The sequence below is a fragment of the Mustela erminea genome, chromosome 1 (genome assembly GCF_009829155.1).
Source record: "Mustela erminea isolate mMusErm1 chromosome 1, mMusErm1.Pri, whole genome shotgun sequence".
NCBI classification, from domain to species: domain Eukaryota; kingdom Metazoa; phylum Chordata; class Mammalia; order Carnivora; family Mustelidae; genus Mustela; species Mustela erminea.
The window spans coordinates 140,622,304-140,637,813 of NC_045614.1; the positions used below are offsets into that span (position 1 = coordinate 140,622,304).

The 15,510-nt window shown below is 36.3% G+C and overlaps 1 long non-coding RNA gene across 2 annotated transcripts in view; it reads right to left on the minus strand.

Annotated features, from left to right (window-relative positions):
• Positions 1–785: 785 nt before the first annotated feature.
• LOC116591486 overlaps positions 786–15,510 on the minus strand; it is a 180,317-nt gene continuing 165,592 nt past the window's right edge. For both annotated transcript variants that reach the window (XR_004286020.1, XR_004286021.1), the window contains 2 exons: positions 5,503–5,579; positions 786–1,170 (listed from right to left, as the gene is read on the minus strand). This is a non-coding gene — a long non-coding RNA (uncharacterized LOC116591486). The remainder of the gene's footprint in view (positions 1,171–5,502; positions 5,580–15,510) is intronic.

Below are 15,510 nucleotides of genomic sequence, written 5' to 3' on the forward strand. Positions count from 1 at the left end.
CAATGTTTTTATTTAACCCAGTTCCCTTGACCTAGGAGGCATTTGGAAATGTTATGGAAGTGTTTTCTTTGTCACACTATCACTGCAGAGCCCTTGATAGTCAGAATATTCCAAAAGGGCACAGATTAGTCCCACAACACGAAAGAGTCCTGTCCAAAATGCCAATAGCACCCCCATGAGAAAGCTCTAACCATTTGCTACTAGTCTAGCCAAGGTGGACAATTCCAACTACTCTACATTAGATCCACGAGGCTTCAATACTAAATCTATTTCAGTTTAATATTTTAACTAAGATCAGTCTGTGAAATTATTTCTATTTCTATAATATACTGCTTAGCCAGCAAAATTTAATATGACCTTTCTGGAGAAAAAAACTTCTCTGTATTCCCAAATACAAAATGAGCTTACATGCCTTTTGATGAATCAATTTCATATGTATAAATTTACTGTAAGGAAAAACTAAACAAGTCTGTACAAAAAAATGAAGATTCAAGAATTCACTGTAACATTGTTTATGAAGTAGGTGGACATTTATATCCATTGACAAAATATTAGTTAAATGAATGATGGCATGATTAAGACATCACTACTTCATGTAGCACTAAGAAAGAAACAATAAATTGCCAATTAAACTAACAATTATTTATCTCTTGTGATTTTTATCCAAAGGGTTTCTTTAGATTTATTAAGGTATAAATTTCTATCATATATATAGTCCTGAGCATACTTAAAAAGGATAAGAAAGTCAAGTAAGTAGGCTATATACAGTATTCTTTCAATTATCTTCATGATTGGCTTGACTCCTTTGAATCACTTTTCAACTCTTCATGATAGATGCCTCTGTTTTTCCATCCAGTATCTCCTCTGTGCCACCATGAGCATGGGTGAGGCAGCATGTCACAGACGAGTGCCCTTCTTCTGTCTTAAGGATTTTCTTCCTAGACACGGACACCCATTTTGCAAGTTTTGATGTTGGTGCTATTTTGATCTTGTAAGAAGATGCCAATAAAAGGTTTCAGACAACAACCAAGACAAATGCCTCTTCCTTATTTGATCCTTCAGTTGTTTGTTGACTGAATCAGTAATGGCTTGTAGTTGTCTAACCATGACAGCAGGAACCAAGTTTGTGTATAGGCAGACAGTTCACTGTCACAGAAACTGCCTGGCTCACTGCAATGACACGATGCCATCAGTTGAAACACTTCTCTATTTCAAGGGTGGTAAAATGTAAACAAAGTGCTACTTGTAGTCAGTGAAATGTAGCTTTGGTACCGTCACTTTATGGATGGGAGCGTAAGATGCTTAAATCTCTTCTTGCCCATAAAATCACACTGCCAGGAAGTCAACAAGCCAGGGCTTAAAGAGAGGTCTCATAAAATACTGTGTTTCAGATCCCCCATCTGGTATTCAGTAGATGTAACATTACACTTCACCCCTCTTAATCTCAAGAATTCTTATAAACTAGATTTGTGTGAATTATTCGTCTCCATTCCCCACTCCCAACCATGCCTTGCTCCCTATTTTTCTATTAAAATGTAATGCCTTCTCAATAGACATATTTACTTTGTTTTTAGTACTTCTAATTTTCTCTGCTGACTGAGAGAAATATACAATTATGTACAAATAAGATAAGTGCTCTTAACGGGAATCACTATGTTAGCTTTAATGTATTGACTCTGGAGTTTTCTATTAGGTCCCTAAAGAAATTTTCTTTTAGTTTCCTCTCCATCTCTAGCTATTTTCTACATGGCTGTGGATGGCAGTGGATGGCTGTGGATGTGTAGGATGAACATCCTACACATAACTACAACAACCTACAGCTATATATATTTTTTCAGCTTCTAAATTTTTATTTCATATGATCTTGTAACTCCTTGCCTTTTTAGTCTGTGGTATAATATTTTTCGTATTGTGAGCCATAAAAGGCTTACTGGTAACAACTACTATTGTTATACTGTAGGGATACTCGATAATTTAAACCAGACAAGTTATCTATAATTTGTGAGCTTAAAAAAACCTCAGAATTGTAAGTATCAGATTACATCTATAATTGTGCAAGTAACCAAGTGAGGATATCATATATCATAGTAATTTTTAATCACTTGGCTTTCATTTTATTGCACATTTTCGCTTAGATAGATGATAGATTTTTTTTTCACCACTAATGAATGCTCCCTTTTCCCTTTCCCCTGGAGTTACTTAACAAGCATAACAAAGCTTGTTATAGAATTCTGGGGTAAAGAAAGCTACCAGGATTTTTATTCAAATTGAAGAAAAATATAAAGAAAAAGATGAAGAAGATTTTTATCTCAAATCCAGGTTTGGCCGCATCTGTCTTATGCAACAGAGAGATCTTTCCTAACCTATCAGTCTAATCCTGCTGAAATGGCATCGCTGCATTAATTTGCCAGCTACCTTCAGTTATTCAGATGGTTTCCAAGTCTTAAATTGTTTATTGGCTGCTTGCCTATTGTCCTGTAGTTTGTTTTCATCAGTCTGAACACATAGTTGGATTACTGGTATATCTCATGTAGGTTTTATTCTTCCTCTCTCAGTGAAATGCTAATGTGTTGAAACCCGTGCCTGCTGTTCAATCTGAGTCTTATGTTTTGACAAAAGCCCCAGAACCACATAGCTTATACATAGTGACTCCTCTTATACACACAGAGATATCTGACATGTTTGCCTTGACATTTATGTGCTAACAGATGGGGTTTCCCATTTAACAGTAAGGTGGAGAACCCCCAAGTCACATTGAATAGTTTGTTTCTCTGGATAAGACACAAGAGTAGAGAAGAAGAACACATTTTAATCATTCAGCAAGCACATCATAGATCTTTTATGCTGTCAACTGTAGTGGTGTCCTTGAAACACGGATAGCAAGCACTTCTCATTCCTTTTGAGAATTTGTGCATTTACTGAAGGCTGTGTATAAAATTAAATTTTAACAGCCTTCCTGTCTAAGGCATAGATCTGGAACTCAAATAATGTGATTTCACCTTGTCCTAGCCTAATTTGAGGACAGGGACATTTATACCAATATTAGGTTATTGTTTCCTGCTTCTTTTAATTTAGTATCTAAAACATCAATGCCCTCAACTTCTTTACAGTCATCTTTTTGATGGGTATATGTCACCAATCGCCTACCATATTTCTCTACTCCTAGCCTTCAAGAATGAGAATAAATTCTAAAAAAAAAAAAAATCTTTTAAACCTGCAGTTTGGTAACATTACCAATTTGTGATCTTCAGGCTGCCCGGAGCCTTCAATGGTACATAGATATCTTGAAGAAATTGTTCATTACAACTTGTTTCTTCTATATCACCTCTGAGGTCCAGTCTATTCAGTATCCAGTCCCTACTATTCCACTGCAGTTGTTCTTACCAACCTAGCCATTACCTCCAATATATCCAATTCCATGTATAACCTGCAGTTCTTAGCATTTAATTCTATGAAATCACTTTCTGATAATAGTCTTCCTATCTCTTTAGGGACTCCTTTAAAGACTGCTTTGCAAATTCTATTCCTTTACCCAATCCTAAAGGCTGGCACCATCTGGGCTTCCTTCTCAGCACTCTTTTCTTCATACCCTCCCTCTCTTCTTGGCCATTTCTTCCCCATGTGTGGTTTCAAATACCACCGAAATATTGATCATAATATCATCTATACCTTTGGAATCCGATCTTTTGCCTCAATTTTTTTTTTTGACTGTCAAATCCATGTTCCTAACTTCCTACAAAACACCTCCATTGAATGTATCACTGGTATCTCAAACTCAGCATGTTTAAGCTGAACTTGTCATCACGCCTACTAATCTCCTCTCTTCTTTGTTTCCTATTTCAGAATATATCTCATCATTTATCCAGTTGCCCAAGCAAGAAATCTGAACATCATTCTTATCTCATTTCTTACCAGGATCTCCTACAACCAATGAGTCACTGAGTACTAACTTTACTATTCCCTTAATACTTCTCAGACCTGCTTTCAAAGTTCATTTCTACAGCTCACTCATTGACAGTTCTTGACTGAATCTCTACAATGTCTTAGCTCTCTCTCCATCCATCCTTCTCCCTTTTCCAGAGTAACATCCAAATGCACAAACTGTATCACATCATTTCACTGCTTAGCATCCTTACTGGCTACCCTTCAACTCCAGGAGGAAAGAAATATAATATCATACAGGATCTTTCAGAACTGAAATCTTGTCTTTTATGCAGTGGTATCACTCTACATACCTTTATACCACATGCACATTTGTGGCTAAGCTCAACTGCACTCTGAGCCCTCATGCTGAATTAGATATTCACCAGGCGGCAATTGCACCTTAAGATATTTGCCTAGAGGAGTTATTATATCTTATCACAATTATTTTTCTCTCTTCATTCTCAGTCTCTTAAAAGAAAGAAATTTATTTCATTTCTAGGCTCCACGACACCTGGTACATAGTAAGAATTCAACAAGTGTTTGTTGAGCATATGTCTGATTATAATTGTTTGTGAAAATATAAAAATTTTGTCTCTTAGTATATTCAATGCCTTTTCTTTATTGAAAAATATGGTTTAAGGAAACACCATTTTTGTCCATTCAAATGAATTCAGAAATTTGAATAATCAAAATGGAACAAAAATTAAAATGTCAAAGTGAAAATCAAGAGAAAGATCGAATGATACCATAAGCCAAAATTATGAATTACACAGTCCTTGAGAATAATTTTTTAATTCTAAAGATGCTTTTAAAAGCTTTAATTGGCATATGCCTAGAGGTGATTTTGATTTTATAGTTGAATTTAAAATATTAAGAAAATAAGATCTGGTATGGTCAAGGCAAGAAAAGGGACAAATGTCACTTATTCCACCCAACAACCATTTAACAGCCTTCTAGATTTGCAAAAATCAATGTGGATTTTTCAAAGACTTACATATAATCAAAATTTGCCTCCAAATTTTGGATGGCCCAGACAGATAAAGAGCAAGAAATTCAATATATCTGAATTTCAACAGGATTAGTAATTTCTATTTTGTTTTCCACAAACATCAACAAATAGAAAGGTATGAAACTGACTCCCAGCTAAGGTTATATATAATCCCAGTTGTATTTAAAATAAACTCAAGGATGTCATAACATTTATTTTTAATCTAAACTAGAAATTCACTTTCATGTTAAAAATTGGTATCATTGGGTCGCCTGGGTGGCTCAGTCAGTTAAGCAGCTGCCTTCGGCTTGGGTCATGATCCCAGAATCCTGGGATTGAGTCCCACATCGGGCTCCTTGCTCAGTGGGGAGCCTGCTTCTCTCTCTGCCTCTGCCTGCCACTCTGCCTGCTTGTGCTCTCTGTCTCTTGCTCTCTGAGAAATAAATAATTAAGATATTTTTTTAAAAAATGGGTATCACCTTTTAGATTTTGTATTGAGGATTGCCAAATCCAACAGTGATTTGGGATTATAACAGGCAGAAAACCTAGAGACTCACATTGAAAATACTATATAAAATAATAAGACTTACTTGTAAATGAGAAGAATTTCATCACTTGATTTCTTAAAAATCACATTGTATATTGATTTTAATGTTCTAGATGAGATCTAAATAGCCAAAACAGACACAAAATTTATAATTATGAATATAGTTCAGTGATAGATAGCTATTAATATAAATGCTTTGATATACAGAATAGCTCAAAGCTATTTCTACAGAGAAAAAAATCAGTATAGCACTAATGAGTAAATTATACCCTTCTTCCTTCTTAAATATGTGGATAAGTAATAAGATTCCTAATTAAATTATTCCTTGTAGATTAGAAAATAAAAACCAATGTATTAAACATTTTAATATGTTAGAAGAAATTAAAGATGCACTAAGTAATTATCACAGAAAAATCATGCACCTAAAAAACATATGATGGAAAATTAGAGAAATGGCTAAAGTATCTTGAAATAAATTAATGTGTCCTGGAACTGACATAGAAGACTGAAAATTAATCTACTAAACAAATAGTGACACATAAATAGAAGAGGAAACTACTTTTAGTTACAACAACATTAGGAATCAAATGAGAAAATATGCTATTAGAAGCCCTGAAACTTTCTGGAGAGTAACTGAGATATATATTGCCTTACAAAGTACATGTCTTTGAACACAGAAATTCACTTCTATGTCTTGATCCTACTTAAATTGAGGGGTAAATATGCAAATGTGTTTGAAGAAAGATATTTACCATTTATAATAATAGAAACTGAAATCATACTTAATTTTAAATGATTTATGCAACAAATTATAGTATATATACATAATGTAATGTTATTCAATCATTAGAGTTACTCTGAAATATATATTTATTATTTAAAATACATTTCTACAAACAACATGAATTACTCTTTGTAAAGAAATGATGAATTTTTTTTAATGTACCATGAAAAAATGTTGAAAAAGAAAAATAAAACTGGGGGCATCACGTTGCCTGATTTTAAGCTTTACTACAAAGCTGTGATCACCAAGACAGCATGGTACTGGCATAAAAACAGACACATAGACCAGCTGAACAGAGTAGAGAGCACAGATATGGATCCTCAACTCTATGGGCAAATAATCTTCGACAAAATAGGAAAAAATATACAGTGGAAAAAAGACAGTCTCTTCAATAAATGGTGCTGGGAAAACTGGACAGCTATATGTAGAAGAATGAAACTCGACCATTCTCTTACACCGTACACAAAGATAAACTCAAAATGGATAAAAGACCTCAACGTGAGACAGGAATCCATAGAATCCTAGACGAGAACGTAGGCAGTAATCTCTTCGGTATCAGCCACAGCAACTTCTTTCAAGATGTGTCTCCAAAGGCAAAGGAAACAAAAGCAAAAATAAACTTTTGGGACTTCATCAAAATCAAAAGCTTCTGCACAGCAAAGGAAACAGTCAAGAAAACAAAGAGGCAACCCACAGAATGGGAGAAGATATTTGCAAATGACCGTACAGACAAAAGGTTGATATCCAGGATCTATAAAGAACTCCTCAAACTCAACACACACAAAACAGACAATCATATCAAAAATTGGGCAGAAGATATGAATAGACACTTCTCCAATGAAGACATACAAATGGCTATCAGACACATGAAAAAATGTTCATCATCACTAGGCCTCAGGGAGATTCAAATTAAAACCACATTGAGATATCACCTTACACCAGTTAGAATGGCCAAAATTAGCAAGACAGAAAACAACATGTGTTGGAGGGGATGTGGAGAAAGGGGAACCCTCTTCTACTGTTGGTGGGAATGCAAGTTGGTACAGCCACTTTGGAGAACAGTGTGGAGATTCCTCAAGAAATTAAAAATAGAACTTCCCTATGACCCTGCCATTGCACTCCTGGGTATTTACCCCAAAGATACAGATGTAGTGAAAAGAAGGGCCATGTGTGCCCCAATGTTTATAGCAGCAATGGCCACAGTCGCCAAACCGTGGGGAGGACCAAGATGCCCTTCAATGGATGAATAGATAAAGAAGGTATGGCCCATATACACTATGGAGTATTATGCCTCCATCAGAAAGGATGAATACCCAACTTTTGTATCAACATGGATGGGACTAGAAGAGATTATGCTGAATGAAATAAGTCAAGCAGAGAGAGTCAATTATCATATGGTTTCACTTACTTGTGGAGCATAAGGAATAACACAAGGACCTGGGGAGATGGAGAGGAGAAGGGAGTTGGGGGAAATTGGAGGGGGAGATTAACCATGAGAGACTGTGGAGTCTGAGAACCAAACTGAGGGTTTTGGAGGGGAGGTGATGGGAGGTTGGGTGAGCCTGGTAGTGGGTATTATAGAGGGCATGTATTGCATGGAACACTGGGTGTGGTGCATAAATAATGAATTCTGGAACACTGAAAAGAAATAAAATTAAAATAAAATAAAATAAAGGGGGAAAAAGTACCATGAAAGAAATAGGCCAAAGTTAAACTGGATTAATTAAGTAGGTAGAACCACATAAAATACAAGCAAATAACAGATTTAGAGCTTAATAACACCTTAGATGTAATTAATGAATACAAAAAACATAAGCTGTGATGTAGCAGTAGAAGTAGTAATAGCCTCCAGATCTGGTGAGTGATAAAGGCATGATTCAAACTGAGGCAGCTTGGTTTTGGAGACTATATACTGAACTGCTTGATATACATGCTGCTTCTCTGCAAATAAATACTCAATCAGTTTAGCAGGAAATAAAACCATGCACCTAAAATCATATAACTAGGCAAGAATTGAGAATTACTGGATGCCAGGTAGCTCAGTCACTTAGGTGTCCAACTCTTGACTTCAGCTCAGGTCATGATCTCAGGGTCAGAATCAAGCCCCATATAAGGCTTCATTGGACATGGAGCCTGCTTAAGAGTCTCTCTCTCTCCCTCTGCCCCTCTCGCCCCACAAAAAAAAAAAAAAAAAAAAAAAAAGGAATTGAGAATTATCAAGAGGCAAAAAAAAGGTGTTACATGAGTATACAGATGAGTATATAGGAAATAGGCTTGGAAATTGAAGTAAGAGTAGATTTAAGAAGTCGAAAGCAACTTTTGTAATTTATAAAAACACAGAAGCTGAGGGTGATACAGGCCATATAGAATGTAGTGGTAAACAAACAAACAAACAAAACAACAAGCAAAAGCAGAACAACAACAAAAAACCTCACACCCCATGCAGGAATCTCTTCCCTACGAATCTGCAGTCAGCCAGTCTGTTCTCCTGGGTATTTTTGGTGAGTCAGTCTAATTTCACATACTCTTCCAGTTATAGCTGTAGAGTTCTAATCTTTAGAAGTTTCTTAAATTGAACAAAACCTCCTTTTCCAACTTCTACACATTAAACCCAGGAGTGTCCTAAAAGGAAACAAATGTTCTATCTCTTCTATATAATGTTACACATCACTGAAAACAACTATCTTGGGCATTTCATTTCAGCTTTTTCTTCTCACAAAATATCTGTAAGGTTCTTTCATAAATACAACACCTGTTTGGTGAGCATATTCTGTTCTAGAGTAAAAAAGAACTTTGTATGAAAGAGTGACTAAAGATGCTCTTTGCCTCTAGGTCAGAACAGAGTGTAGTGGGAGTACAACAGATAAATTAACTAACCCTGACTCAGAGGGAAGGAAAAAAGTTTCACAGTCAAGGTGAAATTTCAGCTGATGATTAATTAATGAGCTTTTCTAGCAGACATGATACCAAGCACAGTAGAAGAGTTTGATTTTTTTGGTAGAACAGAAACTATTGTGCCTGGGAAGTCACCAGCAAAAAGAATGGTTAAAGACTAGGTTAAAGTGATAGCAAAAAGCACAATCATTGGGTCTTTTGGGCTGGAGCAAGGAATTTGCATCTTAGTCTATGAAAGGTCTGAGTGGGAAAAGCTGGTTTTCTGATGAATATTTTTAAATGAGCACTCCGGCAGTTTTGTAGAACATAGACTCCAAGGGAATGAATGGAAGTAGGGAGATCAGTTGGAGGATAATGCAGTCATACAGTTGGAAAGAATGGCAGCTTGGTCGATGTTCCGGGCAAATGAAGCCTAAGGAAGTAAGTAAATTCAAAAATTGTTCTAGAGGTAAAATTGACAGGACTTGCCAATGCATAAGGAAAAAAAGTGAAAAACTAAGATTTGTAAGAATTTGGCTTGAGCAATGGCAGTATCTTTTACGGAGATGAGAAAATTGAGGGTGGTACAAGTTTAGAGAATAAACTCAAGATGCTGGTATTGAATATGCCTCTGTGTGTGTGTATGTGTGTGTGTGTGATGTCTATCAGACATCCACGTGTGGGTGCCAGGCATTAGAATTCTCAGGAAAAGTTCTTGGATAAAGATATGAATTAGAGAGTGCTGAAAGCACCAAACCAGAAAATACCATCTAGGGAAGAGAAGAAGACCAAAGACAAAAATCTACTTCCTATGTTCTTTAGAAATCAATTAGAAAGGAGGCATTAGCCAAAGGGCATGAGAAGAAATGGATGTGAAGTATGAAGACAGGGTGAAGTGTCACAAAAGACAAGAAAGGAGAGTATTTTGAGAAGGTGGAAATAGTCAGTCGTGTCCAATATCACGAAGAAATAGAGAAATGGCTATTGGGTCTGTTAGGATGGGAGTTACTAGTCACTGTGACTGGCTAGAGTAGAGTCAGGGAGTGAGGTAGATTCATGTCCATTTAAAATAGGTGGATCAGACAATGGAAATGAGGTGATAGAGATGGTGTGGATACTTCTGTGGGGAAATTTTGTAAATTCTTTCCTGAAACTAGAAAGCCATTCCCCTTATAATCTCTTAATCTACTACATTATATAGATTATCTCAGGAAAAGAAAAAGATGCTAAGTTTAATATATTGCCTGGCACATACTTGCACTGGATATCCTTTGCCTTTTCAGATCAGTTCTGCAGTCTTCACTATCCTGCTCTGTGCTCTGGCTTCAGCCAGGGTCTATTACATTCAGCTTTCTCGTTGGGTTTTGGATGGGAGACACCAGTAGAAGGAGAGATGGTAAAAGAGGGCACAGAATTCAGGGTATTTTTTCTCTGTATTTTGCTTGGTGGTCCAACGTTTGGCAGTAGTTTTCTCTTGCCTTTTCACTCTTTGGCTTCCTGTAATATCTACCTTTTCCTTGTCCTTTCAAGCATAAAGAGGATAATAGCTTCCTGCTATTTGCCAGCCTGTCCTTGAGTATTTCACCATTCTTGATTGATTCCTGCAGCCTACTTACACTTTATAACCATCCCCTTTACTCAAGTTTTTTCAGTTGCCCTTTGGAGTGTGCTATTTCTTTCCTACTGGGACCCTGACTGATACAGCCCTCAAAAGGGTTTGTTGAAAGTATGTGGACTATATTTTTCTTACAGAATGCATGCTTTATGGTCATTGTCAAATATTTCAGTCTTTTCTGGAATAAGGCAGGGCAGTCAGGAATGGTAGGAAAAGCAGAGAAGAAAGAAAGGGAGGGAAAGAGGGGAAGACCAGTTACCATCCTAGCCACTGGAATTTTCACTCTGTCTTCCACTGAATAAGCTGTCTCAATTTTCTCCAAGTCAGTCCTGCTTTGTCACAAAAGCCAGCCTTTCAGAATGCAATCTCCAACATGCTAAATACATCTCTCTGGGATTTCAGGTCCCTTTATTTTAAATAGACTTAGATATATAATAGTGTGTTATATTCAGATAACACATTAAAGAATTAAAATTTCCTTGGGTCTCTAGGTTGATAATACAGTATCTCAGCCTCCTGAGCCAGATGTATAATGCCAGGTATTTGCTTCCTGACAAGAGGTTTTATATCAAGGCAGGTTCTAAGAAAATTTCCCTGACTGATTTAAATTATCATGCTATAGCCACTGATGTTAGTCACAAAGATTTGGGGGGACAATAATTTTTTCTTAAATTATTGAATTAATTAAAAGGATACATGGACTCCTTGGGATATTTCCTTTCAGTGAGAAACCATGTTTTTATTTATTTATTTGTTTATTTATTTAACACACAGAGAGAGAAATCACAAGTAGGCAGAGAGGCAGACAGAGGGGGCGGGAAGCAGGCTCCCCGCTGAGCAGAAAGCCTGACATGGGGCTGCATCCCAGGACCCTGGGATCATGACCTGAGCCGAAGGCAGAGGCTTAACCCACTGAGCCACCCAGGTGCCCCGAGAAACCATGTTTTGTGGACAAAAATATTTAATTTTTGTCACAGAAATAGAAAGGGCATATTTTCTTCTGCATTTTATTTATCTTTTGTGTTGAGCTATAAGGTTTAATCTAAGTTTCTAGGGAAAAAATTTAGACAGAAAAAGCCTAAAATATATTAAAGTCCTTCTATGGCGGACATTTCATTTTGCCAGTCACATCTAGTTTCCCCTCAACCTATGTTTCCTTTTCCAATCTCAACATAAAAGAAATTTTAACCATACTGGATTTTTCCTCCAAAAAATACCCCTACATGAACAACCCTTTAAGGTACTATCCTAATTATCATAAAGCTTCACAAAGTTTTGTGTCCAGAGTGTAGGAAACTAATTTTTAAAAGAAACTTTGAATGAATGGGCTGGGGAAATAATTTCATCTATTATCTAGCCAGATATTGTTATCCAGCATTCAATACGATGTTCCTTTGGAGTAAGCTTTCATCAGAGATGTTCTCAGCCCGTACCAGAAATAGAGCATTTTCATTCGGAGGCTCCAAAATTGGATTTAGTACTTTAGAAATAGATATAGACAGATGCATTTGCCAGCACATTGGTTTTCCAAATAATTTCTGAGGAAGCTTTCAGGCCTTGTACCCTATTATCCAACCTTTATTTAGACTTTGGGGGATATTTGGGAGAGCAACAGCAATGTGGGGCTAAAAATACGAGGGGCATAAGAATTTTGCTTTGGTCATGATTAGGCTCCCAACATTCTGGCCATGGGTTGTATGAATTGCTGAAGAGACTTGCCAGGAATAAAACAAAAAGTTGGTTTTACAAGTAAGAGTTTTTCTTCTGGAGCTCCAGAAATGAGTGTATGGGCTTATCTAATTTTCCTACAAAGTGTTTCACAAATGCCTTAAATTTGTGTTTTTAATAAAAAGAAAACTACAAATGAGTAACACTTTTCATCACCTCCCCCATCCCAGTTGCTTCCAGAATTAATGATTACTAGTTGTCTTAGCTATTCAGGCTATTGTAGCAAAAAAACCCACACTGGGTAGCTATTAAGCAACAGAAATTTATTTCTCACGGTTCTGGATACTGCAAGTCCAAGACCAGAGTGCCAGCATGGTAACCTCTTCTGGGTGGTAGAGTGCCAAACTTTCTCTGGAAAATCTGAAAAACCAGAGAGTTTTGTGGGGCAATCTATTACAAGACACTAATCCCATTTGTGGGGCTCCACCTTCATAACTCAATCACCTCCCAAAGACCTAATAATTTACCACCTCCTTTAGGGGTTAGGATTTCAACATATGAAATTTGTGTGTGTTGGGAGTGGGAACACAAACATTCAGTCCATAGCACTAATTATTCTATGACAGTGGATTAAAAGTGTATGGTGAACACACAGGGAAAAGAATGAAAGACTAAGAAGAAAAAAACATTAATAGTTCACAATTAATAGTATTTAAATTACTCTACAAATATTTGTATATTTTTCCCTTCCAGAGCCTCTTCTTCAAATGGTTGCCATGTAAACTGTGAGTTTTAGAAGAATGAAGCCCTTGAGATTCACAGTGTTTATTGGCTAAAACAGTGCCTTTTAGTCATTTGATTAAGGACAGTGCTAAACTCATTCAAATAGCAGCTGGCAATTGTCCTTGGAGTCACTGTCCTTGTCGTCACTGGTTAGAGAAGCCTGCAAAAGTAAGCCCTGAAAAATTAATAGAAGTAGACAATTCCTCAGTGATTATGGTACAATAGTTACAATAGTTTTTTTTTCTACATTTGAATGAAAGAATCATAATAAGTCAAGGACAGAATATGAGTTTTGAGCAGAGTTATCAAAATATGCTTGTGTGTTTATGTGTGAAAAAAAAATTATTCCAGAAGTTTGGAATCGAAAGAAGAGTTATAATGGGACAACACCATGAGAGTAAAATAAATTCAATTTTTTAATGTCTTCACAAATGAGGCTTTGGGCTTATTTTAATCATTAACTGAGATTTAAAATGTGAATTATGTTTAATTCCACTACTATATAACTTACAAGGGACAAATTCCTAAGTTATGTTATCTTCCTCCTTAACTTTGTATAGACAGCCTACGTCCAAGTTCTACTGCTTTGCAGAGGGAGCATTCTCCAAATCGACCAAACTTTCCTGCACAATCCACAGGCTTCTGCCCAAGTTGAAATTTTTAATCACAGAATCGAGGATTCTTAGAGGCTCAAGGACATGAAATGGCATCTAAATCAACCCAGGGTAGAAATTCCCCGTAGATTAGAGCATCCCTGACCGGCAGTCACCTTGTCTCAGCAGAAACAACTGTAACTAAAGGAGTGAAAGAGTAAGATCAAGATGTGTGGCCTGTTAACTGGATGACTATGAAATAATCACTTGATTGTCAGTGAAATATAAACCAATGGCCATTTACATAGACTTCTGTGTAAAAACTAACCTCTAAAATACTACAAAATGTGCTATTATAATTCTTTATTATTTCAAAGTTCAACCTATTCCATTTATATTTATCTCTGGTTATTAAGGATAACCTTAAAAAGGGCCAAAGGTGTTTCCCCTAAGGCTCCCCCTTGAACAACACAGAAGAATCTGTTGGTACTGTTGCCCTGAATGTCATGAGGAATAAATGGACGTTCATGTCAGTAAGGTCAGGCATAACTACAACATCAGTAAGGAACAATGTCTATTAGATAATTATAAGCCATTCAATTATTTCAAAATCTTGATGGGATCATTACACCATTTTACCAATATTTATCTTTTAGTTTCTGAGTTCTTCCAGTCAAGGTCTACACCTTTAAGATTAAGTGCACAAATCTGAGGAATGGAATAATTAGTATGGAATAATAAAACTTCTTTAAAAGGAGCCCAGGGGCCCCTGGGTGGCTCATTAAGTTGAGCATCCAACTCTTGATCTCAGCTTAGGTCTTGATCTCAGGGTGGTGAGTTCAGACCCCATGCTGGGCTCCATGCAAGGTATGGAGCCCAGTTAAAAATAAAAATAAAAGTAACAAATAACAAATAAATAAAAGGAGCCCAGGCAGCTAAATCTTGGACTGCTCTGCTGAGGGTTGTGCAAGCTCCCCAATATTCTATTTTTCATATTAGGGTCCACATACAGTAGACATTTCATTCTGATCTCATATTCTTTATTGGCTGCAATAAACCAGTTTGGTAGACTTCTACTAGCAGACTGGTGGTGATTTTCTTATACCAAACTTTAAATCCTGTCACTCCAATTAGCTGCATGTATACACACCTTCCTCCAAAAGAGCTTCCCCATTCTACATCTCTATGTTCACCTCTCCCTGCACTCCCACACTAGGAATTTCATCTCTGTTACAGCACAGACATTCTATTTTAGACTGTGATAAGCCATTTTCTTGCCTGTCTTTCCTCAAGAGTCATAAACTCCTTAGATGGCTGATAATGTGATAAATGGATGAGGTAAAGAATGAAGGAATCATTTTAGTAAATGGCAATAGAAAGAATACACTGTTTTTCCCTCTGTTGTGTAATATTTTTAATATTTTCTGTATTCCCTAAGAGGATAATATTTCTGATCATGATTGATCAATCAAGAAATCTAAATTTATTATCATTTAAAATTTTAATATATTATTTCAGAACAAACTTGAGCTCACAGAAGTGTTATGTGGGGAAGAAATCAAGATGCTCATAGTTGAAAAGTGGGCTGTGTTTCCAGAAATGGCCTATTGTTGAAGAGAGATATCTTGATGTCACATTTATCATCAGAAGCTATAAAAATCCATAGGATAAAAAAAAATGAATATACCCTATCTAATTTAAAGATTTAGAGAAAAAAATCATACTTATAATCAA